The 24,310-nt window shown below is 43.7% G+C and overlaps 1 protein-coding gene across 4 annotated transcripts in view; it reads left to right on the top strand.

Annotated features, from left to right (window-relative positions):
• LOC121866493 (transcriptional regulator CRZ1-like) overlaps positions 1–24,310 on the top strand; it is a 61,663-nt gene that overhangs the window by 29,244 nt on the left and 8,109 nt on the right. The window contains exons 2-3 of one of the 4 annotated variants that reach the window (XM_042366217.1): positions 7,486–7,526; positions 15,036–15,064. The gene's annotated coding sequence lies outside the window, so the exon portion shown is untranslated. Of the gene's footprint in view, positions 1–7,485; positions 7,527–15,035; positions 15,080–24,310 lie in introns of all 4 variants that reach the window. The other 3 variants (XM_042366215.1, XM_042366216.1, XM_042366214.1) reach the window with 3 other exon arrangements.

Raw genomic sequence — 24,310 nt, 5'->3', positions numbered from 1 at the left:
ACATGGGTGTTGTGTGCCCACAGTACCTGTCACTAGTAAGACTCTTGTATGTGGCCCCGCTAATGATTGAGTGTAACTGTATACCTTTATGTCTTAATATTAAAACAGTAAAGTAATGATACAGCTAACGAGAAAAGGAAGCAAGATAACAAGACCTTAAGATTGTAAGAGGAGTGCGGCTGTGAGGACCACCTGTGTTGTGTTCTTCACTCTGTAGCTCCAGTTAAGAAAGTTCGTAACCTTGTGGTTTGTTACTCTTGTTTATGAACGTCAACAGTATTGTCATGAAGCATGTTGTGTTTAGACTGTGGTCGAGCACATTTGTTCGTATGTATTAGCATATATTTGTAGTACAACATTTTATTTTTTTTTCTTTCTCATATGTTGTGTGTCGGGTGTTACCTCAGCCGAGTCAGCCGTCTTTCACCATTGATTTTATGTCATTAAGATTTGTGTGTTTGCCGTAGTCATGTACCACCTTGTGCTATTGTATATGTTTTAGTGTGTAATAATCTTGGTTGTGGCGGTACTGAGACTAAAGATCTTGGCGAGACATAATAACAGGTGATTCATCAGGGGCGTGGCTGAGTACACGTGTGGGGTTATAACACTCCTTCCTATTGGTCTCTATCACTTAGTAGTCATTTTCATTTTTCCATAAAATTTTTATAAACAGTCAGCGAGTTAATTATCGTATAGTATCGTACCAGTAAGCAGAGTCCTAAGCCTACAACACAGTGCTCTTAGTGAACACATTCAAAATAGTGATGTCGCGGTGCAGGTGAACACAAGTGACCAGCCATGACCTCCTAGTTTTAGTGTTAGTGTCAGTAACAATATACCGTGGGTGACTAACATACAGCAGCATGTGTAATTTTGATACTATTTTCCTCACGATACAAAAATAAATATCTCAAAGCCACGTGTGTGTGTGTGCGTGTGTGTGTGTGTGTGTGTGTGTGTTCTCCCCAGCAGACAACACCCCGTTAAGGTGGTTAAGGTGCCCCACTACTAACCTGCCGTATCATTATGTTAAGAGTATTCGGTTCACAGTCCTCAACACCCGCATAAGGCCACTTGGTCGGCCAGTGACCTTACGGCGACCACACCCATTCACACCCACACCCTGACCCACTTACACCCTAACCACGCCCATTTATCATGCCTACACCCATAACCACGCGCCCACACACACACATGGGTGAATACAATGCATCAGGTATAGTATATAAAGTGTGCAGTTCTGATAATAGCTCCTGTACCATATATTTAAGTATACAGGTATGAAAATTTACCTGCCAGAGATAAATTAATTACATTCGCGACAACAATCTCTCTCTCTCTCTCTCTCTCTCTCTCTCTCTCTCTCTCTCTCTCTCTCTCTCTCTCTCTCTCTCTCTCAATAATTGTTTGAAACATGTTACAGGTTTTTCCCAACAGCCAAGCGTAACCAACCCTTGAAGCCAAATACCCAACGACGCCACACTATACTGACACCTGTTGTTGTCACCCCCACCATCACCTCTGACACCTGTTGTTGTCACCCCCACCACCACCTCTGACACCTGTTGTTGTCACCCCCCACCACCACCTCCTGACACCTGTTGCTGTCACCCTCCTCCTCCACCTCTGACACCTGTTGTTGTCACCCTCCTCCACACCTCTGACACCTGTTGTTGTCACCTCCTCCACCACCTCTGACACCTGTTGTTATCACCCTCCTCCACCACCTCTGACACCTGTTGTTGTCACCCCCCACCATCACCTCTGACACCTGTTATCACCCTCCTCCACCTCTGACACCTGTTGTTGTCACCCCCACCATCACCTGCACCTGTTGTTGTCACCCCACCACCACCTGTGACACCTGTTGTTATCACCCTCCTCCACCACCTCTGACACCTGTTGTTGTCACCCCACCATCACCTCTGACACCTGTTGTTGTCACCCCACCATCACCTCTGACACCTGTTGTTATCACCTCTGTCACCTCCTCCACCACCTCCTGACACCTGTTATTGTCACCCACCACCACCTCTGACACCTGTTGTTGTCACCCACCACCACCTCTGACACCTGGTGTTGTCACCTCCTCCACCACCTCTGTTGTGTCACCCACCATCACCTCTGACACCTGTTGTTGTCACCCCCACCATCACCTCTGACACCTGTTGTCACCCACCACCACCTCTGACACCTGTTATCACCCTCCTCCACCACCTCTGACACCTGTTGTTATCACCCCCACCACCACCTCTGACACCTGTTGTTGTCACCCACCACCACCACCTCTGACACCTGTTGTTATCACCCACCACCACCTCCACCTGTTGTTATCACCTCCTCCACCACCTCTGACACCTGTTGTTATCACCCACCACCACCTCTGACACCTGTTGTTATCACCTCCTCCACCACCTCTGACACCTGTTGTTGTCACCCACCACCACCTCACACCTGTTGTTGTCACCCACCACCACCTCTGACACCTGTTGTTGTCACCCTCCTCCACCACCTCTGACACCTGTTGTTATCACCCCCACCACCATCTCTGACACCTGTTGTTATCACCCCCACCACCATCTCTGACACCTGTTGTTGTCACCCCACCACCACCATCTCTGACACCTGTTGTTGTCACCCACCATCACCTCTGACACCTGTTGTTGTCACCCACCATCACCTCTGACACCTGTTGTTGTCACCCCCACCATCACCTCTGACACCTGTTGCTATCACCCTCCTCCACCACCTCTGACACCTGTTGTTGTTGCCCACCACCACCTCTGACACCTGTTGTTGTCACCCACCACCACCTCTGACACCTGTTGTTGTCACCCACCACCTCTGACACCTATGTCCACGCCTCAATACACATGTCCACGTCTTCATACTATTACATTGTTCCCATTAACAACACCCACTATTAACCCATTAACACACAACTATCAGTGTTTACCTCAATACTTATCAGTGAACACCTTGGCAGTTACACCATTAACACCATTAGCGCTTGAGTGTTCACCTTAACCACCATTATAATGTTTCAAGTGTTTTCTAAAGTCATTATGTAATTTGTTAATGTACTTTAAAGGTCATTCACTTGAGTGCCATTATCATTCCACTACTGACCTTAAGTGTACGCTTTACACCACGACCATTACACCCCCCCACCATAAATACGAAACAAGTAACCTTCAAAGTGTCAACACCACGACCATCACAACGATGCTTGAAGCACCATAAGCATTACGTGTTGGTGTAACACCTCAAACATCGTAGTCTTGGCCTTAACACCACCACCCTTGACCTTCAGCAGTAGTGGTGGTGGTGGTGGGAGCGTGTTACAGTGCTTGACCTACAAGTTGGTGTTGAGACTGGTGACTGTGTGGGGAGGGAGGCGGTCAACCGACCCACATACTTCACCTTGTGCCTAAAACATCTTGTACCTGGCGTCTACCTCTACAAGATGTTCCCTTGTGTGTTCATGTTGTCATACACTAGTTATATAAGGGTCATCGTGATATGCCTGAGGACACAGAGCAATGCTTGAAGAATTTTAGGATATTTAGAGTTTGGTGTTATTTGTTAGCTGTGACACCCAGGAGTACCGTGGACACAGGAGCAGTGTACGGTGGTGGTGGTGGTGGCGTCTCAGCTCATGATGGTGTAGCTGTTGTCATGACTCGGAGGAGACTGGTTGGCCTCGACACGGCACTCATTTTTTTCTCTCTTTTTTCTTTTCTTTGTCTTGTGGATAATCAAGAGGAGCTCTCGTACACCGTCGATACGTCGGGTTATGGCTAATGAAACTTTTATCTTCTGGAGAAAAAGATAATGTTTTATATTTAAGAGTCTCCCACAAGACACTCCAATTTTTATATCGATGCTCCTCGCAGCCGTGTGTGGCATCACCTACACAACAATACGACAGAGATCTTATGCTACAAGTCACACGACCATTGTGCCAGAGAAAAATAAAAAAAACAGCACCGAGTTTAATGTGAGGTGTTGAGGGCCAGCGCAGCTCCCACATGTACTAGGTGGGTGGTTGAAGTCTTACTCATGAAGTAACCACTAACATTGCCGCGAGGTTTTGTCCCCAGGCTAAAACTGGCGTCACGGTTTAAGACAGAGTTAGAGGCTGCAGCACCGTGGGCTGGCCACACCTCGGCCCTGACCCGCTTGTGCCTCGCCGACACCCACTCCTTCCCTATCTCCACACCCTTATTACACCCAGCCCGCTCCTCTCCCGACACCACTTACACCCCACCTACACTACTTCCTCTCGTTAAATCAAACTGGTCTTATCCAAATACCTCATAATATACACCCAATTCCAAACACTTAAGCCCCACAGGCGTCTGCACCCGCTACACATTCACGTCACCTTTCCCTGACGCCCATTTGTATCTCCTACGAGCACCTACTGACGTCAGATCCCCCACCCCCCCTTCTCGCCTACCACCTCCCCCCACTCTCACTTACACCCATCACCAACCACTCCCAGCCCACTCTCACTTCCATCCCATCTACACAAGCTACCACGACACTCTCACTTACGCCTTCTCTAAACTAACTCCTTCCCTCTGTTATTAATTTTCTCAACTGTATTTATTTCCAATACGGACACCAAGACAAAACACACACACACACACACACACACACACACACACACACACACACACACACACACACACACACACACACACACACACACACACACACACACACACACACGTTTATTTTTCTGACACCATTATCTACCCTCAGAGGTGCCCAGCAGTGTTGGCTGTTCCCCACATGTTCAATGACATGAAACTCACGATCATGCCGAGCGTGGTACAACCTCACTAACATGTGTACGTTAGTTTAACAAAACTTTTATACCTGAGTATGGAGTTAAATACACAGAGATTGTCAGTTATGGGCAGATGAACAGATGATGCAATGAATGTACAACACGGACGCCCTCATCACCAACACGTTACACCGCGTCCCGCCTCAGCATGGACTTCATTGGTCATTTCGTGTACGGATTTTGGACACTGACTATGCGTGATGATAAAATGTTGAGACCCTCACTATATCACTAAACATCAACTATGAGTTTCAGACACCATTAGTATGAAGGACAAAGAGTTGTTTGTGTGTATGGGGGCAACAAGATCAGAGTCAACTTTAATGTACCACTTTTTTTAACTTGGCCTTCTCACAATAGTGTACGAACCATTACTGTGACGTAGTACACCAGTATACTCTAACACTCACCCTCATCCCGTCATCTTTTATACACAGGCGTTATTTTGTGACAGCTTTCATCGCGGAACCAAGTCACGCCCTAACTTCAACTTGTGGCTCACCGACAACTCAACCCTACACTCTTACCAACCAAGTGTGTATGTCTGTCTGTCTGTCTGTCTGTCTGTGTGTGTGTGTGTGTGTGTGTGTGTGTGTGTGTGCTTATCGAAAATAAAGATTAATATGATAACATTTCTCAATACGACATTAGTCAATATGTTAGGCTCTTGGCTGGTAATGGCGCATCCCAGCACACTATACTAACACCTATGTTGGGATTTTAGTGGAAACTTATTGCAATAAATCAAAGAAGGAACATAATAGACTGGGAAAACGTGATAGAAAATGGCTTCTTCTTCTTCTTCTTCTTCTCCTTACTCCTCTTCCTTTAAATGTGTCAGCCGCAAATATTCATGTGCAACTGACCAACTAGAAGACTCACATAGGCTTACGCGTCTTATTCAATCTCCACTATAACATGCATACTGCTGACTACACGACAACACACTTAGTAGCCTTTTCAGCTCCTCCATACATCATACACATCACCAGGTTAACAAACACAGCGTATATAACCTTGAGGAGTACTGCGCACAAAGACGACAACACAGGAGAGAAACTCAACAGGAAACACAGAAGCTACCATACGTAAATACCAGTCAGCCTCAGATTATTCCCGCCAATACTAGTTACCATACAGTCTACAGTCACTATCACGTTCACTATATCCTGTTTTGGTTATTATTATTATTATTATTATTATTATTATTATTATTATTATTATTATTATTATTATTATTATTATTATTAACTGTTGTGATTATTATCATTATTACACACACAGACTAACTGCCATACATACATACATACATACATACATACATACATACATACATACATACATACATACACTACCTTACCAGAAAACGATCTTAGGAGGCCTCTCACTCTCTCTTGCTCTCATCCTCACTGCTTCGGTTATGAGAGTAAAAGCTAAAACTGAAAGAGAAAGAGTGCGAGGGAGGGAAGGAGGGTGTTAGGTGGGGGTCAGTAGCCCCTATGTAGGCCGGAGAAACCTAAAGGAGGGGAGGGGAGGGGAGGGGAGTTGGGGTGAATGAACCAGTTGGATGCATCAAAGTTTCTAACGATCCTCCTCCCTCTTCTCCCCCCTCCCTCCCCCCTCCTCCTCCTTCTTCTTCTTCCTCCTTCACCACCTCTTCCGCCTCATCCTCTTCCTCCTCCTTATCTTCTTTATCATGGTCAGTGTTTTTTCTTTTTTTATGCTCTTAACTTTGGGTGAAGCAAGTGGATGCATGGATGTTTTTAACGATCCACCTTCCTCTTCCTCTTCCTCTTCCTCTTCCTCTTCTTCCTCATCTTTCTCTTCTTTCCCTTTATATTCCTCCCCTTCCTCCTCTCTTACTTGGTTGGTACTCGGAATTGTACTCAAGTTTCTTTAGGTTTTCGATTTGTACTCACCCTACCCATACAGCTGTCAACTCTCCCACCCTACCATACAGCTGTCAACTCTCCCACCCTGCCATACAGCTGTCAACTCTCCCACCCTACCATACAGCTGTCAACTCTCCCACCCTGCCATACAGCTGTCAACTCTCCCACCCTGCCATACAGCTGTCAACTCTCCCACCCTACCATACAGCTGTCAACTCTCCCACCCTACCATACAGCTGTTAACGTGAAACTTGCCTTGAGACTATTGTTATGAGATGGACTGCCTTAGCTTCTGTTAGGAGGTGTACAGGTATCGAGTTAATAATGTACACTGTCAATGTTCTCTCTCTCTCTCTCTCTCTCTCTCTCTCTCTCTCTCCAGCCTGATACATATAACAACACCAAGTTCCTTACCCATAACACCAAGTTCATACCCACAACACCAAGTTCCTTACCCATAACACAAGTTCCTTACCCACAACACCAAGTTCCTTACCCACAACACCAAGTTCCTTACCCACAACACCAAGTTCCTTACCCATAACACCAAGTTCCTTACCCACAACACCAAGTTCCTTACCCACAACACCAAGTTCCTTACCCACAACACTAAGTTCCTTACCCACACTACAACCATTTTAAGTTACAATTCACATCATTTCACCTGTTGTAAATAAGACACAATCTATAAGCAATGTTCTCAAGACAATATTCTTCTCCTTTTCTTTGCAGGTAAACATGACTGCGGGGTCAGGCTGTGTGCTGGGACGGAAGTGAGTGTTATTAAATCGTATTAGTAAGTTCACCTTGGCTGTGTTATGACGACGCACCATTGTTAGCCAAGGGGGTGACACTCAAATTACGTATTGTGTTATTCCAACGTTCCAGGGTGTGTCTTGTACCCTGATGAGTTGTACCACTGTTGTTGCTGTTCCATTAACTTTTACTGTTATGGTTGTGTTAATGTTGTACCACTGTTGTTGTTGTTGTTGTTGTTCCATTAACTTGTACTGATATGGTTGTGCTAATGTTGTACCACTGTTGTTGTTGTTTTTTTTGTTCCATTTACTTGTTCATTAACCTGTACTACTGTGATTATGTATTATGATAAACCATCAAACTAGAGGTTGTATGTTGCCATTATACAACAACCTGAGGCAGTAGGTATAGCAGGAGGTGAGGCAGAGAGCAGGAAGTGTAGCAGGGAGCAGAAGGTGTAGCAGGAGGTGTGGCAAGGAGCAGGAGGTGTAGCAGAGAGCAGGAGGTGTAGCAGGAGGTGTGTCAAGGAGCAGGAGGTGTAGTAGGAGGTGTAGCAGGGAGCAGAAGGTGTAGCAGGAGGTGTGGCAAGGAGCAGGAGGTGTAGCAGGGAGCAGGAGGTGGAGCAGGAGGTGCAGGGAGCAGAAGGTAGCAAAAGGACAGGAGGTGTAGCAGGAGCAGGAGGTAGCAGGAGGTGTAGCAGGGGAGCAAGGGCAGGAGGTGGGTAAGGACAGGAGGTGGCAGGGGCAGGAGGTAGCAGAGAGCAGGAGGGCAGGAGGTGTGCAGAGACAGGAGGTATAGCAGGGAGCAGGAGGTGTAGCAGAACAGGTGTAGGGAGGGACAGGAGGTGTAGCAAGGGACAGGAGGTGTAGCAGGAGGTGTGGCAGGAGGAGGCGGTGTAGCAGGACGTGGCAGGGGCAGAAGGCAGGAGGTGGGCAAGGAGCAGGAGGTAGCAGGAGCAGAAGGTAAGAGGGAGCAGAAGGTAGCAGGTGTAGCAGGAGCAGGAGGTGTAGCAGGAGAGGAGGTGTGCAGGAGGTGGGTAGGGAGCAGGAGGTAGTAGGGGAGGTAGCAGGGCAGGAGGTATAGCAGGAGTGGCAGGAGCAGGAGGTAGCAGGCAGGAGGTAGCAGGAGGTAGCAGGAGCAGGAAGTGTAGCAGGAGCAGGAGGTGTGCAGCAGGAAGCAGGAGGTGTAGCAGGAGGTGTCACGGGGGAGGGGAGGTAGCAGGGGACAGGAGGTGTAGCAGGAGCAGGAGGTATAGCAGGAGGGCAGGGGGGCAGGAGGTGTAGCAGGAGCACAGGTAGCAGGGAGCAGGAGGTGTAGCAGGGCAGCAGGTAGCAGGGTGGGAGGTAGCAGGACAGGAGGTATACAGGGACAGGAGGTAGCAGGGACAGGAGGTATAACAGGAGGTGGCAGGGGAGGAGGTGTAGCAGGGACAGGAGGTGTAGCAGGGACAGGAGGTGTAGAGGAGCAGGAAGTATAACAGGAGGTAGGAGCAGGAGGTGACAGAGGACAGGAGGTGTAGCAGGGAGCAGGAGGTGTAGCAGGGACAGGAGGTGAGCAGGAGCAGAAGGTGGCAGGTGTAGCAGGGAACAGGTAGCAGGGACAGGAGGTGTAGCAGGAGCAGGAGGTAGCAGGGACAGGAGGTAAAGGGAGCAGGAGGTGGCAGGGACAGGAGGAACAGGAGGTGTGGCAGGGAGCAGGAGGCAGGGAGCAGGAGGTGTAGGGGACAGCAGGTGTAGGCAGGGGAGCAGGGGGTGGCAGGGAGCAGGTGTAGCAGGGACAGGAGGTGTGACAGCAGGTAGCAGGGAGCAGGAGGTAGCAGGGGAGCAGGAGGCAGCAGGGAGCAGGAGGTAGCAGGGAGCAGGAGGCAGGGAGCAGGAGGTGTAGGCAGGGAGCAGGAGGAACAGGAGGTGTGGCAGGGAGCAGGAGGTAGCAGGAGCAGGAGGTGTAGCAGGGAGCAGGAGGTAGTAGGGAGCAGGAGGTGTAGCAGGAGCAGGAGGTAGCAGGGAGCAGGAGGAACAGGAGGTGTGGCAGGGCAGGAGGTAGCAGGGAGCAGGAGGTGTAGCAGGAGCAGGAGGTGTAGCAGGAGCAGGAGGTAGCAGGGAGCAGGAGCCTAGAGGGAGGGAGGGATGGGCAACAGAAGGAGCGAGGGGGAGACACGGGGGGAGACCACGTCATCACAACACACACACACACACACACACACACCCTTGGGACAAACACACACAAACCGTGGGGACACACACACACACACACACACACACACACACACACACACACACACACACCCCAGGGATACACACACACACCGCGGGATACACACACACACACCCACACACCCCGCTGTTGACCTTGTCCTAGTTACTCATGCGGGACTCTCGTGATAATCTGATTAAGAACTCACCTAAACCTTTAATAACTCATCTAAACCTTTATTAACTCACCTAAACCTTTATTAACTCACCTAAACCTTTAATAACTCACCTAAACCTTTAATAACTCATCTAAACCTTTAATAACTCACCTAAACCTTTAATAACTCACCTAAATCATTAATAAGTCACCTAAACCTTTAATAACTCACCTAAACCTTTAATACCACACCTAAAACTTGAATAACTCACCTAAACCTTTAATAACTCACCTAAGCCTTTAATAACTCACCTAAAACATTAATAACTCACCTAAACCTTTAATAACTCACCTAAACCTTTAATACCACACCTAAGCCTTTAATACCTCACCTAAAACATTAATAACTCACCTAAACCTTTAATAACTCACCTAAACCTCTGAGTATTTGAGTTTTAGTAAAATTGGGGGAACTCTCCAGAGAAAACAAATATATAATCAATTTCAACTCTTCAGAAACATCAAGAATATTTGTAATTTCTACGATAAACCTTTCAACCTGCAAGTAAGGAATTTCTCAATAGTCTAAACTAAATACTTCATCATCATCTTCAGTGACGCTTCCACTATCTCCACTAAAGTTATCTTACATGGCTATAACCCTTGGTGTCTGGCCATCGAGTCAATGGCCTCACTAAACATTCACATTTCATACAAACTCACACCTACCTAAGGTTGTTTACACTACTGCCTCTTGCGTGCGATTGACATTTCTCTAACTCAGTCTATATACAATGTTATGAGTAATAGCCGGGACGTTCTAGAGAGAAAAAAAATCTTATTTCCGCAACACCAATTGTCAGATGTCTAAATTAATCAGTAACATAATTATCTCAGAAATAAAAAAATAAAATGTGCCAGTTTAAATGTAGCGGACAGTAGCCATGTGGCGGCAGCTTGGTGGTCCGTAAACCATAAAGCAGCAGAGAATAAACTTACCGCTGGAGAGTTGGTCACTAGTGCGGAGGATGACCAAGCTGGGGGGAAGGGGGGGGGGGGAGAAACTGCCGAAGAAGGTGTGAAAGTCAAAAGATGAGAAGAAAATGTGCAAGGAGGGCAGAACGAAGGAGGAGGGAAGAAGGACTGGCCGAGGAGGGAGGCCAACGTCCGGTTGTGACGGAGAAAGCGTTCATCTGTTCCTCAGACTGGATACTGACGTAGCACACCTGTCGATTTCACCCACGAAGGGCAAGGAACTCCGTCTGAATCGGTACATGTGGTTTAGAACTCTTTTGCTTTCATCATCAGGTGGTTGAGGCAGGAGAGGGAGCCGGGTCATTGAACTTGCCCACCACTTTTTTTTTTTTTGGTATGTAACGTATTCAAAGTTGAGGCTCTCGTTGGTGTTAGTGAAAGAGCCTCGCACTAGATGAGTCTTAATACTTAGCTGAAGATACTTAGTCGTTTTTCGTACTGATTTTTTGCTTTATCGTTGTGAACGTGTAGTCTGTTTTTTTTAGAATTTACCTTCCGGTTTTTACTACATGACCTACCATACTAGCGTCACTTAGTATTGTGATCATTCTGCGAGGTGCTTTACCAAGTGTCTCGTTTGACTTCAATAAAATTTTAACTATTCAGTTAATTATTTTATATGTGTTTACAGATGTTAAAGTTTACGCATATCTACACACACTTTATTTTATTGTTTGTCTCCTTGCAGGTCACGTAAACAAACATTTACAACGGTTTCGTTTAATTTATTTAATTCAATAAACAGGAAACAACACATACACTTGTTGTCCCTACATACTAAAGATGGATGTTTGTTGTCATGCCAAGGCTGATCCTGGCATTTGTTTACCTAAGAAGTTCTATGTTAACGAGTGAGAGCAGCAGAGGCAGTGGTTTGTGTCCGTGATCTTGATACTGTACAGGCTGAGTTTACGACACATAAACTAGAGCTATTACTTGACTGTGTGAAGTTCAGGGGTTCTCTGGGAACCTGTGGGAGTACCAGACCATCAACCACACACAAGAGACAAGGAGGTGGCCACCTACCGAGTCCTGGTACACTAAACCACAACCACACACACACACACACACACCACCACCAACAACACCACCACACCACCACCAACACCACCACCACACCACCAACAACAACACCACCACCACCACACCACCACCAACAACACCAACACCACCACACCACCACCAACACCACCACCAACACCACCACACGATGTCCAAGCCGTCTCAACGACCAAGGTGAAGGCCTTACCCACGTGGTTACTCCTCACTAGTATTGAGGCCAACAGAGAAAGTACCTCCTTTACACGCACTCCTCCACACCCCGTTGGTGGTGGTGTGTGGTGGTGGTGGTGATGGTGGGTGGTGATGGTGAGTGGTGGTGTGTGGTGGTGGTTGTTGACGTTTGTGGTGGGGTGAAGGTTGAACAAGGGGGATAGATAATGATGGTGGTAGTAGTGAGGGTTGTCACGGTTGATTGTTGTGGTAATAGCTTAGGGTAATGGTGGTGAGGGCTGGCAAGATGGTAGCGTGGTTCATAATGGCAGTAATGGCGTGGTTCACAATGGTAGTAATGGCGTGGTTCACAATGGTAGTAATGGCGTGGTTCACAATGGTAGTAATGGCGTGGTTCACAATAGTAGTAATGGCGGGGTTCATAATGGTAGTAATGGCGTAGTTAATAACGGTAGTAATGGAGTGGTTTATAATGGTAGTAATGGCGGTAATGGCGTAGTTCACAATGGCACCAGAGTATAATAATAATAATTAACCACACTACCCCAACTCAGGTTCCCAAATGGAATGCTTTAATGGCGACAATAATTCCTATAATTACCCAAATGATCCTAACACCTCAAATCGAGCTTCAACTTTCACAACTTTACCTGACACAGTCCAAGGAAGATGTCCCTCGGTAAGAAGTGGCGTGGCGCTAAGACGGAGGAACAGAATTACGCGGTGTTTGAGGCAAAAAAAAAATGTTGGGATAGCCACGGGACTGAAACAAACGTGTATACAAATAAGGTAGCTGGTCAGAGGGACTTTTTATGCCGACCACAATATTAACTGAGAGATAACAAGAGTGGTTTGTCGCGCCATAATTAACAGCGTGTGGTTGGGTGATGAGTGAGTGAGTGTGTGTGGTCACGGCACTACCCGGCCTTCCTTGGTTATGTTTATGTATGTTACCCACAATACTCGTGGCTAACTCCCCCTGCTGTTGCCTTTACTTCACCATACTACTGGTGTTGTCACTCATTTATCGGTCGTCTGTGCAGCAGGACGATGAGAGTGAATATTTTACCACACTAAATAAAAAAAAAATAATTCTTCTTTTTTTATTCCTTCGAAGATTTAAACTGGTTTGTGTGTATATAAGGTTGATCATACTGATAAACGTGATACACACAATCAATGATCAGCATCATAGCTAACTTTTCTAGTCTATTTAATATAACCTAACCTAACCGAACCTAACCTAACCTATAGATTAATTTAGATGTGGCTTAAAGTAGTAAACGACATCTCAAAGGAAACGGCAAATTACCAAAATATGAAAACTAATTATACTACCATTATGTTACAGCAATAAAAACTACAAGTTATCCTTATTTAGCTAAACTGACAGCTGCGTTTTGAGGCTTAGACTATAGGGTGGTGTTGGTCGCCCACACACATGCAGGAAACCAGAGTTAAAAATGAAACATACAGTACCAACCACTTCACACCTTCACCCGTGCCTCCTCCTGTCAAGATGTAAACTTAACAACACTATAGCTGGAACGTTTGTGTCTCTCATTTTTTTTATTTGATTACCTGTTGATAGATAGATAGATAGATAGATAGATAGATAGATGTGTGCGTAAGTCATTGGTTCCATATTCATCTGAGTAAAGTATTATAACCTCAGTTGTGTCTTTATAACGTCAGAGTCATACTACGATTTTATCTCTTTAGCACACGAGTGTAGAGCAGCGGTGAGTCTACCAGCTTCCTGCACCGAGTGAAGGCTGGTAGTTACTCTTGAGAAAGGTTACTGGCCTCAGCGTGTGAACTGCCGAGTCATTACTCTGGAAAGCTGTTATGCATGATTGGGCCTCAATCTACCGCTTTTAACTAGGAATTCACTTAATATCTAAATCACATGAATATGAATGTTGTCTTATTAAAACTGTGTGTGTGTGTGTGTGTGTGTACGCCGTTCCTTCATTAACGAAGATGCAATATAAAGGAGAAGTAACAGCTTTCACGTTTAAACTACACAGCACACTCTTGGTTAAGACAGTACCTATAGTGGCCAAATGTTTCACTATCTTCCTATTAAATGAAGGACAAGACTTCAGAGGACAACCGGTGTTAACTTACCTGAGGGTGAGAATATGGCCTTATAACGTGTAAAGGAGAGCAACAACTTACTCTACAGAAATTATAATTCAGAAACAATTAATTATTAATTTTTGTACATAAAGTTTATCGTGCACACAGCGGGTGTGGTGGGACAGGACTACTGGTTTGTGCCACCTGCAGCACCAGTGATTTTAATGCTGCACTAAGTAGTTATCTAAATGTGTCTGCCTCCAGGAGCACACCATTGTGTGTTTAGTTTCGGTATAACATTGTGAATATCTCGGATGACAAAACATTTTACTCAGAAGAATCATAATAACCGTAAAATATTATATTCTGTATTAATTATTAGCTAAGGGGCCACTTAGGGGGTTCATAGTTGTCAGGGCAGTCTTTGAAGGTTGTGTAGTAGACTTTCACAATATCTAGGACCCTAAAATCAATGTAAACAGAGAGCTTTACCCTTAAAGGATCACACTTACTTGTGCCCCCCCTCCCCCCCCCCACACACACACTATGAACGCCTCTCGTGTACACCAGTAACTAAGGTTGAATAAAATATTTGCTCACCACTATTATGGGAAGTTTAATATATTTAACATATGGTATTTGTACATCTTCAAGGCTGAAATAAAACTTACAGCTCAAATACAGAGAAAATATAGAGATGTGATTTACTTACTTTCCTAATATAGAGTGTTTGTACATGATTGAGGTAATAATATAACATAGAGTATTATAGCAGAGTTCGTGTATCACAGTTAACATGACTAATACAATATTTCTTTTTACAGAGATCTGAGGCCGCAGAGAAGACCCGCAGGTAAAATGTGGTTATGTATGTATCCTATCACGCTTAATTGTTCCTATAACTTTGCATGTACAGTAGAGTATATCCCAATCTAAAAAAGCTAAGTCACCCATAAATCAATCTCCATCAACCAAAACTTGACCCGGTATCCTCGTATACATACTGTAGCTCCTAACCATCGTGTGTGTGTGTACTGTTGTGTCCTGCAAGAAACACAGCCACCTTACTATCGTGTAGTTTATCGTACGACTTCCCCAGAGAAACCGTGTAAATAACAGTTTATTGACCTAGCTCTTCACCTAAAATCTTTAATCACCGAGGAAAACTATAACAAAATATTAAACACACAATAGAAAATTAAGTGGTGGGCCTCAAACGTCTTCTGGTATTATGATAAAGAACATGGTAGAATACCTCGACAAATGAGAGACGCAGTAGTGAATGTTAACTACGATATTATCGGCATAACATCACGTTTAGACCTAATATTTTCTTGATTTTTTTTCCGCCATGAATTCACTGATGAGCGGAGGACTTATCTGTGTGTGTGTGTGTGTGTGTGTGTGTGTGTGTGTGTGTGTGTGTGTGTAATGAAAAACCCAACTACCATTATCTCGTCATGGAACTGAAATGAGTGTGAAAGAATTAATGCTTGAGTGTGTGAAAGAAGTAATGCTCGAGTGTGTGAAAGAATTAATGCTTGGGTGTGTGAAAGAAGTAATGCTCGAGTGTGTGAAAGAAATAATGCTTGAGTGTGTGAAAGAAATAATGCTCGAGTGTGTGAAAGAAATAATGCTTGAGTGTGTGAAAGAAATAATGCTTGAGTGTGTGAATGCCGTCCTGTTGACCACTCACCAGCTGACACAGAGCCATTACAAGTGGACCAAGGTCAGTGTCAACAAGGAAGATTTAAAGGGCAACATCAGTAACAAATGTGTACACAGTTCTAGTTACTTCATGACATACACTGACTCATACACACACAGTTGACGTCACGCAGCATCGTTTTTGTTGATGGTGTAAGACTTCAGGACCTTTGTTTCACTCACAATAATGAACATTCTTCTGATAAACAAAACCTAATACTGTATCACACACACACACATCCCGGAGAATATAATCATACGTGTGTGTATAGTGTATAATGTGTGTGTATGTGTTTATGTGTGTAGCTGTGTGTGTGTACAAACGGAACACAGAGAGAACTTCATCATATGGGAGACTGGTACGCATAACATTTGTACAGTACAGTCAGGTTATGTACTCTGCTGTATATACCACGACTTGGCAGTTGGAAAACACGTGATTGGGATATCTTGAGTCCCAGCCAACAACACCTGCTACAACACCCAGCTTCTGCAAATGTACGAATGATTTTTTGTTTTCAATTTTCAAACTTGTGGCTGTTATTATTACCTGTTTGACCTGATGCTGGTCATGCCACTCCCATTATTATTATTATTATCATTATTATTATCATTATAATCATTATTATAATAAACCACTCAGCAGGTAAAGAGTGAAAGATAATGTCGAACGTTCTAAGAATAGTTCAGTGCGTCTTGGAGACTCGTAATATACAGTAACTACCTGTAAAGTCGACCGAACTAACGCAAAGACTTACAGTTTGAGAACATTTACTCGCACGAGGTACAGCAGTAAACAATTTCCAGTGACACACCAGAGAGTCGGCCGGGTCGATAAGTAAGGTAAACATTATAAACATTACTCAACTATCACAATAACATTTGTCATGTGAGATTAGAAAGTCGAAACTCCTACAGTTGTACTAATAAGGTTCGACCTATTTACGAATTCTATAGTGCCAACACTCAATATGTGAACCATGAGACCTGCAGAAGGGGTGAGCTTCCTGCATACTAACAGTGAGACGATCTGTTCTGAGCTGTGTGACCTCGTAAGTGTACCCAAGCTAAGAATAGCCTAATGTGCCACTTACACTTAAATGATCAATTGAAAACCAAGAGTGCTTAGGGTGTTAATTATACAGTACGTTTAGGACCGTATATTGAATACTGGGGACCATAGTATCGTGTTGAGGATTACAGACGGCCGATGTGTCTTGGGTTAGCATTACGAGTATATTCTGGGTAGAGGGTCTTTACCAGTGAACACCCAGGTCACTTGATCACTATACACCTGCTGTTCACAACTGTTATCCATACAGTACACGTCGTTCTTAACTATTCTGCCACAAGCCACATGTTCATCACTCCTATATCTATCTATCTTCATATCCACGACCATATGTTCACAACCACACACCCACCATCTGCACGACCATATGTTCACAACTACACACCATTGCCACGATCTAGGCAATCTCAGCAACATAGCCAACCAGTGCCATTGTGCTGGGCCTCAGTTCAGCAACACCCAGTCAGTTCACCAACCACCAGGCCAGGTAGACCCGCCTCGGGCTCTGTTCTGGCCACCAACCCCGATGTCCACCCGACCACACCCGCCCACAGCCCTTCTACGCCTCAGCCCTTGACATCCCCTACTCCTAGTCCTTCAGCCCTTAATTTATCTCTATAATGGTCTTCATCCCTTGAGTATCTCTCCACACGGCCCTTGACTATATCTCTGCACAGCCCTTAAGTATCTCCACACGGCCCTTAAGTATCTCTACACGGCTCTTGACTATCTCTACACGGCCCTTAAGTATCTCTACACAGCCCTTAAGTATCTCTACACAGCCCTTAAGTATCTCTACACGGCCCTTAAGTATCTCTACACAGCCCTTAAGTATCTCTACACAGCCCTTAAGTATCTCTACACGGCCCTTAAGTATCTCTACACAGCCCTTAAGTATCTCTACACAGCCCTCTCTACTTAAGTATCTCTACTTAAGTATCTCTACACGGCCCTTAAGTATCTCTACACGGCCCTTAAGTATTTCTACATAGCCCTTAAGTATTTCTACATAGCCCTTAAGTATCTCTACACAGCCCTTAGGTATTTCTACATAGCCCTTAAGTATTTCTACATAGCCCTTAAGTATTTCTACATAGCCCTTAAGTATCTCTACATAGCCCTTAAATATTTCTACATAGCCCTTAAGTATTTCTACACAGCCCTTAAGTATCTCTACACAGCCCTTAAGTATCTCTACACAGCCCTTGACTATCTCTCTGCACTGCCCTTAATTATCTCTACATAGACTTTACGATAGTCTACAACCCTTGATCCTCCGTCCCGCACAGCCCTTAACACAGCATCAGCACCATAACCCTCTCCCAACCTTAACCCTTAACACGGCACCAGCACCATAACCCTCTCCCAACCTTAACCCTTAACACGGCACCAGCACCATAACCCTCTCCCAACCTTAACCCTTAACACGGCACCAGCACCATAACCCTCTCCCAACCTTAACCCTTAACACGGCACCAACACCATAACCCTCTCCCAACCTTAACCCTTAACACAGAACCAGCACCATAACCCTCTCCCAACCTTAACCCTTAACACAGCACCAGCACCATAACCCTCTCCCAACCTTAACCCTTAACACGGCACCAGCACCATAACCTAACCTAACCTAACCTAACCCTGCACCACCATCGTTCATATACGCTGCTCTACATAGCTCAGTCAGTCCCCCGCTCTCATACACTCTGCCTTGTCTCCTAACTGATGCTAAGTGAACGTATCTAGTTAAGGTAGAGACTCAGTATAAGAGAGGTACCATTCCAGCTGGTATTTCTATGCTTTAAGTTAAGTCAGTCAACTGCATTTCCATTGACGAGGACATTTGACGTAGGGACTTCTACGAATCACGCTCTCACAGCAATGACTCGCAACACTCACTCAAAACACTCACACAGTCAACTCGTCCCCAAAAGAGAGGCGAGAGATGGTTCAGAGTTCAGGTAGAGTTTCAGTTTAATTTCGACACCATCTTCTCGGCTGGGTCATCTTCGAGTGTATAGTTATGGATGAGTGTTGACTTACATGTACTCTATACATAGATGTGTCGGATATATCATAAATGTTGCCTGATATGTATTTTGGATGTTTTACTGGCAAGTACAAGTAATTTTCCAATGAAAACACGTGATTCCGTCTAATACATGTATCAAGGTGTTGTCTGTTAATATATATATATATATATATATATATATATATATATATATATATATATATATATATATATATATATATAAAATGGTCACAAAATTGTGGGAAACAAATGTCTTGAGTTTCCTTGGTTCGTACGCAGAAAGAGTGCCACCTCGTATTTGTGTCAGAGTAGAAAGTGAGACGCCAGGCATTGCTGCCAAGTTTTCAAGGTTGGTAGTTGGTGTCTGTTACCAGATAACCATTTACTTCCTATCAGCAGTAACGTTAAAGAAACAGCACCGGTAGTTCTCTCCTACAATTTATGACGTTTTTTGGACACAAGCACAACTTTAGCTAAGACTTTGTGCGAGTCATGTAACGTAAAAATCAGTTAACTTTGGCAACCTAGCACCGACATTCCTCCCATCTGGTGACGGCAAGCGGAACTAACTGCCCTTACAGGTACCGCGTCGTCAAATTAGCTTCCATTAGAACCCGCATCCGCCACTCCTATAACAATTCTTGGAAAGATTGGATTAATTTACTGACAAACATATGACTTTCTCAAAGTAAATTGTTAGTGAAACACCATTTAAGTTGCAATACACAGCTGAAGCTCCATAATTCACACCGTCTATGAGAGCGGAGGACATAACAAAATGAACATATTGCGAATAGGGTTTTTTTTTGTTCAATTCACCAAACAAAAAAATGTTTGGCAAGATTTTTTACAATATATCAATGTTTTTCCTGTCGTCTACTGAACCCTTATTGAGAGCTTTGTATGTACCCCTTGTGACCCGCAGCCTTGGACTGTGTGTGTGTGTCCCCCCACACTACCCCCCCCCCCCTCCCTCTATACTCCACCTCCTACTTCCTCCGTACTACCTCTTACCACCATCCACACTCCACCTTCATTGTGGCCTCCCATGACCCGAGCAAAGTTGCGGGGTCAGAAGAGGTCAATTTTTTTGCGGGGGGGACATGTCTGGCCTTTTAACCTTTAAAGGCCGCTTATGGTAGTGGCTCTGACTGTGTGCCGCCGCTTGGCCCTGTGTCTGACGAGAGGGAGGTGGGGGGGGGACATATCTATACACACAAGCGAGGCATAAAGTGGCTTATACTCGTTTGTTTAATGGAGAACAACTGTACACTTCCCCTCGCCCCCTCCCATGACTATATGTACGTAGGAAGGAGAGGAGATATGAGACCCAACCTCCTAACTCTCATGTCCCTCCACCCCCCTCCTCCTACAGTCACACAGGGTGTTTGTCTTATCACTCGATCTTTCAGTCAGTCTCCCCCCCCCCATACCTCCCACAATTGCGGTGTTGTTTGGTGGTCGTGTCGTGCAATTATCAACTAATATAAACTGTTTGTGCGTGAATGATTACGACACTTGGACCCATGTTGGGAAAAGCTGGAATCACAGACGCCGTACAAACAGCTATAATTCTTCGGCAACACAGAACAACTGTAAGGCTGCCAGCTATAGTACGTACCTTCGGAATCTAATTCGCCAGCTATATCACCAGCTGACGCACCACAATGATAAATAGATTTCATACAACGTGTTGTGAAAGGCCTCTTCATATTTTTTACTGTATCACTTTACGAAAACGATAGTTACTTATTCCGAAAAGTGAGAACCACATTCCTTCTTCAGGTACTATCATCATCCCTCCCTTCTTCAGGTACTATCATCATCCCTACCTTCTTCAGGTACTGTCATCATCCCTCCCTTCTTCAGGTACTGTCATCATCCCTCCCTTCTTCAGGTACTGTCATCATCCCTCCCTTCTTCAGGTACTGTCATCATCCCTCCCTTCTTCAGGTACTGTCATCATCCCTCCCTTCTTCAGGTACTGTCATCATCCCTCCCTTCTTCAGGTACTGTCATCATCCCTCCCTTCTTCAGGAACTGTCATCATCCCTCCCTTCTTCAGGTACTATCATCATCCCTCCCTTCTTCAGGTACTGTCATCATCCCTCCCTTCTTCAGGTACTATCATCATCCCTCCCTTCTTCAGGTACTATCATCATCCCTCCCTTCTTCAGGTACTGTCATCATCCCTCCCTTCTTCAGGTACTATCATCATCCCTCCCTTCTTCAGGTACTGGTACTATCATCATCCCTCCCTTCTTCAGGTACTGTCATCATCCCTCCCTTCTTCAGGTACTGTCATCACGCCGTAGGTCACAGCGACTCCTTATATCAACAGTGTTTACCTTTTGTCTTTCAGGATAATTTCTAGAATAACCTTTACGTATGTTCTTTATGACTGTTTAGTGATGTTTACCTACGAGAACTGCAAGTGTATCATGACAACTTCTTTGCTTGGTACTGTTGGGTGTCTGATTGGTGGGAGGGAACACAGGAAAGAGCTTAGTTTTTATTCCTAACTCTACCGTTTTGGGCTACACAGAGAATACCTGTGGGTTCTGTGTAGCCGAAACCTTAGAGTTAGGAATAAAGAAACTTTTAGTTCTTTCCTATATTTTTTTCTTTATCCACTATACAAGTTATTCAAGTCGCATCCTACAACAGTCCAGCGTGAGGTTAAGTTCCCAAGCAGGACAGAGAGGTGGTCCTGCACGTATGTTGTACATAAATCAACCTTATTAATGAACCCTCAAGGTGCCTCTAACCTTCATCGCTCAAATTAAGTGTCTTTGACCTTTGAAATATGTACAAACTACAAGTGAATAAAACAGGAGATATACATCTTAATGACTAAATATTGCTGATTACCCCGTACAAGATCCTGTCTCGGAGAAAGTTTCAAGGTGTGAGGTTTTAAGTGTCATATATATATATATATATATATATATATATATATATATATATATATATATATATATATATATATATATATATATATATATATATATATATATATATATATATATATATATATGGATAATCGTCAACTAATCTCTAAAAAGCGACTGACAGTTGGCCAAGTACAGGTAGTTCTTTCTTTTAAGCTTGTTTGCCAATGCAAGATAGCTAAATTATACCTAAAGTAGGTTTGGTAAAGTTAGGTTAGGTTTTCCTGTTTTCTAACTTCCTATGATGCACACACACACACACACACACACACACACACACACATTAACTGCGGGTGCCAAGTCTGGGGAGATAAGAACCATTTAGAGATATTGACCTTGAACCCAAAGTTAACATTCAAAATTGGTAAAAAAGTGTACGCTACCTGTGATCCTTTGGATTTGTGTATACAGTAATTATAAATTTGAGACAAATATAAAGCATTTGTGGCATTACAGTACGTTAATGTGCGGGGAAACCCTTCCATTTTTTGTCTGCAAGTTAGAACAGTTATCTAACGCTTACTGACACTATCTAACACGACGGAAATCAAACGAGTTTCCGTATCCATTACTGAAGGGTTGATATATAATAGAGGAAATTCTGTAATTACCTTAAATTCAAAATCAAATGTCAAAGTGCTGTGGAGACAAAGTATGACTCATCATTTCTCTGTCCGTTAATAAATAAATATCCATTACGTAATTGCGGTATCACGAGATATAAAATAATCTCTATAACACAAACCTGAAAAAAACACAATTCAATGTAAAAGTTCATAGTTCAAAGTTCGTTTTTAATTACAGTGAAGTAATGAATTATTGGCGTGTTGTTATCATGCTAGCCACAGGGTGGATACGTCGATAACTAAGCTGTAATAATTAGCTATTACTCTTGTGCTTTAAGATTTTAGACTTTGGTTCATCTTACAATTTATATAAAAATATCTTGAAAAAATAGGAATGTATAACGTATATAACGTGTATAACGTATAAAGGCGATACAGGAAACATTTCATGACTGTTTCCATTTCACACATCATAAAATATAAAATCCATTACTATTAATTTCAAAATATCAACTTTTGGTGACACGTGCAGTGACCATGATGGAATAAGATAGATTTATCTTTCATAAGTCTTAACTGTTGATGATTAGTGTAAGTACTAACGCCATGAATATCACGCTCTTCAGACATTATTGGAACAACACAAAAGACATTTCCTCGAATTCAAAATAATAGTTCTATTACTCATCATTTACCAATATCGGGTCCGTCCTAATGAAACTGTAATAAACATATTTTTTCCTACCATAAAACTTAATATAGTAGTTAAGTTTGGTAAGTAATCAATTACCAGTATCTGACCCCACAAGGATTATGTAGCTACGTCTATACTGTGCATGTCCGATTCGCCCTCACCCCAGGCAGTGTTAGTGGTATCCGCAGCTGTAGGCGACACATACACCGGTTTAGCAAATACTGCTGTCCTACATCAATGTCATCACGTTACTTGGTGTTAAACCGCTATTACGTAGTCCTCCATAATACAAGGTAGACATAAAGTGTGAGAACATGAGATTCTAATCAGGATTTATTTTGATAATATACAAATAAACTAAATAAAAAGTTCAAAATTTTCTCCCTTTGAATCAATACAGATTTGCAAGCGACGTTTGAAGTATTGATGAGCACATTAAGGTAAATTGTCAATTACACTCACAGCAGCACACCTTTTAATTCTACACTGAATCAGCAGCTCAGTGTTTATGACTTTCACTTCACAAACCTGAGATTGGACGTAATCCCTAAAAATGAAATCCAGTGGGTTAAGATCTGAGGCTATCCCATGGTGCTGTTGCCCAATGAATCCTTGATACAATCCTGTCTCCAGGCGGTACGGCCACCTTGTACAGTATCTTGGAGAACAGAATATGTTTGCTAATTTTGACTATTTCTACGATTGCAATTTTTGTAATTAGTAATTTTTCAATACAATAATAATCAGTAAATGAATGAGGTATTTTTTGTATATAGTACATGCCATATGTGACTATACTTATGTAACTGTAATAATAGCCAAGGTAAACTTTAGGGCAAATGACATGAGTATTTTAACAAAACTTTTCAATATTTATGATATTTGAGCAACTACCGATATGCTTTGTTTATCTCTCACAGTTACACAATGTTTGAGAGGACAGGATGTTGTCTATCGCCACAAACCAATTGATGGAACATATGTTGAGCTTTATTTGATTCCTCTTGGTTAGATAACTCTAAAGATGGACACATATTCAGACATTGAGGCTTTACGTATAACAAGATCTGCAGCAGGAAG

The sequence above is a fragment of the Homarus americanus genome, unplaced genomic scaffold (assembly GCF_018991925.1).
Source record: "Homarus americanus isolate GMGI-L3 unplaced genomic scaffold, GMGI_Hamer_2.0 scaffold16430, whole genome shotgun sequence".
Taxonomy (NCBI): Eukaryota; Metazoa; Arthropoda; class Malacostraca; order Decapoda; family Nephropidae; genus Homarus; species Homarus americanus.
This window is presented reverse-complemented; position numbering and strand designations above follow the sequence as displayed.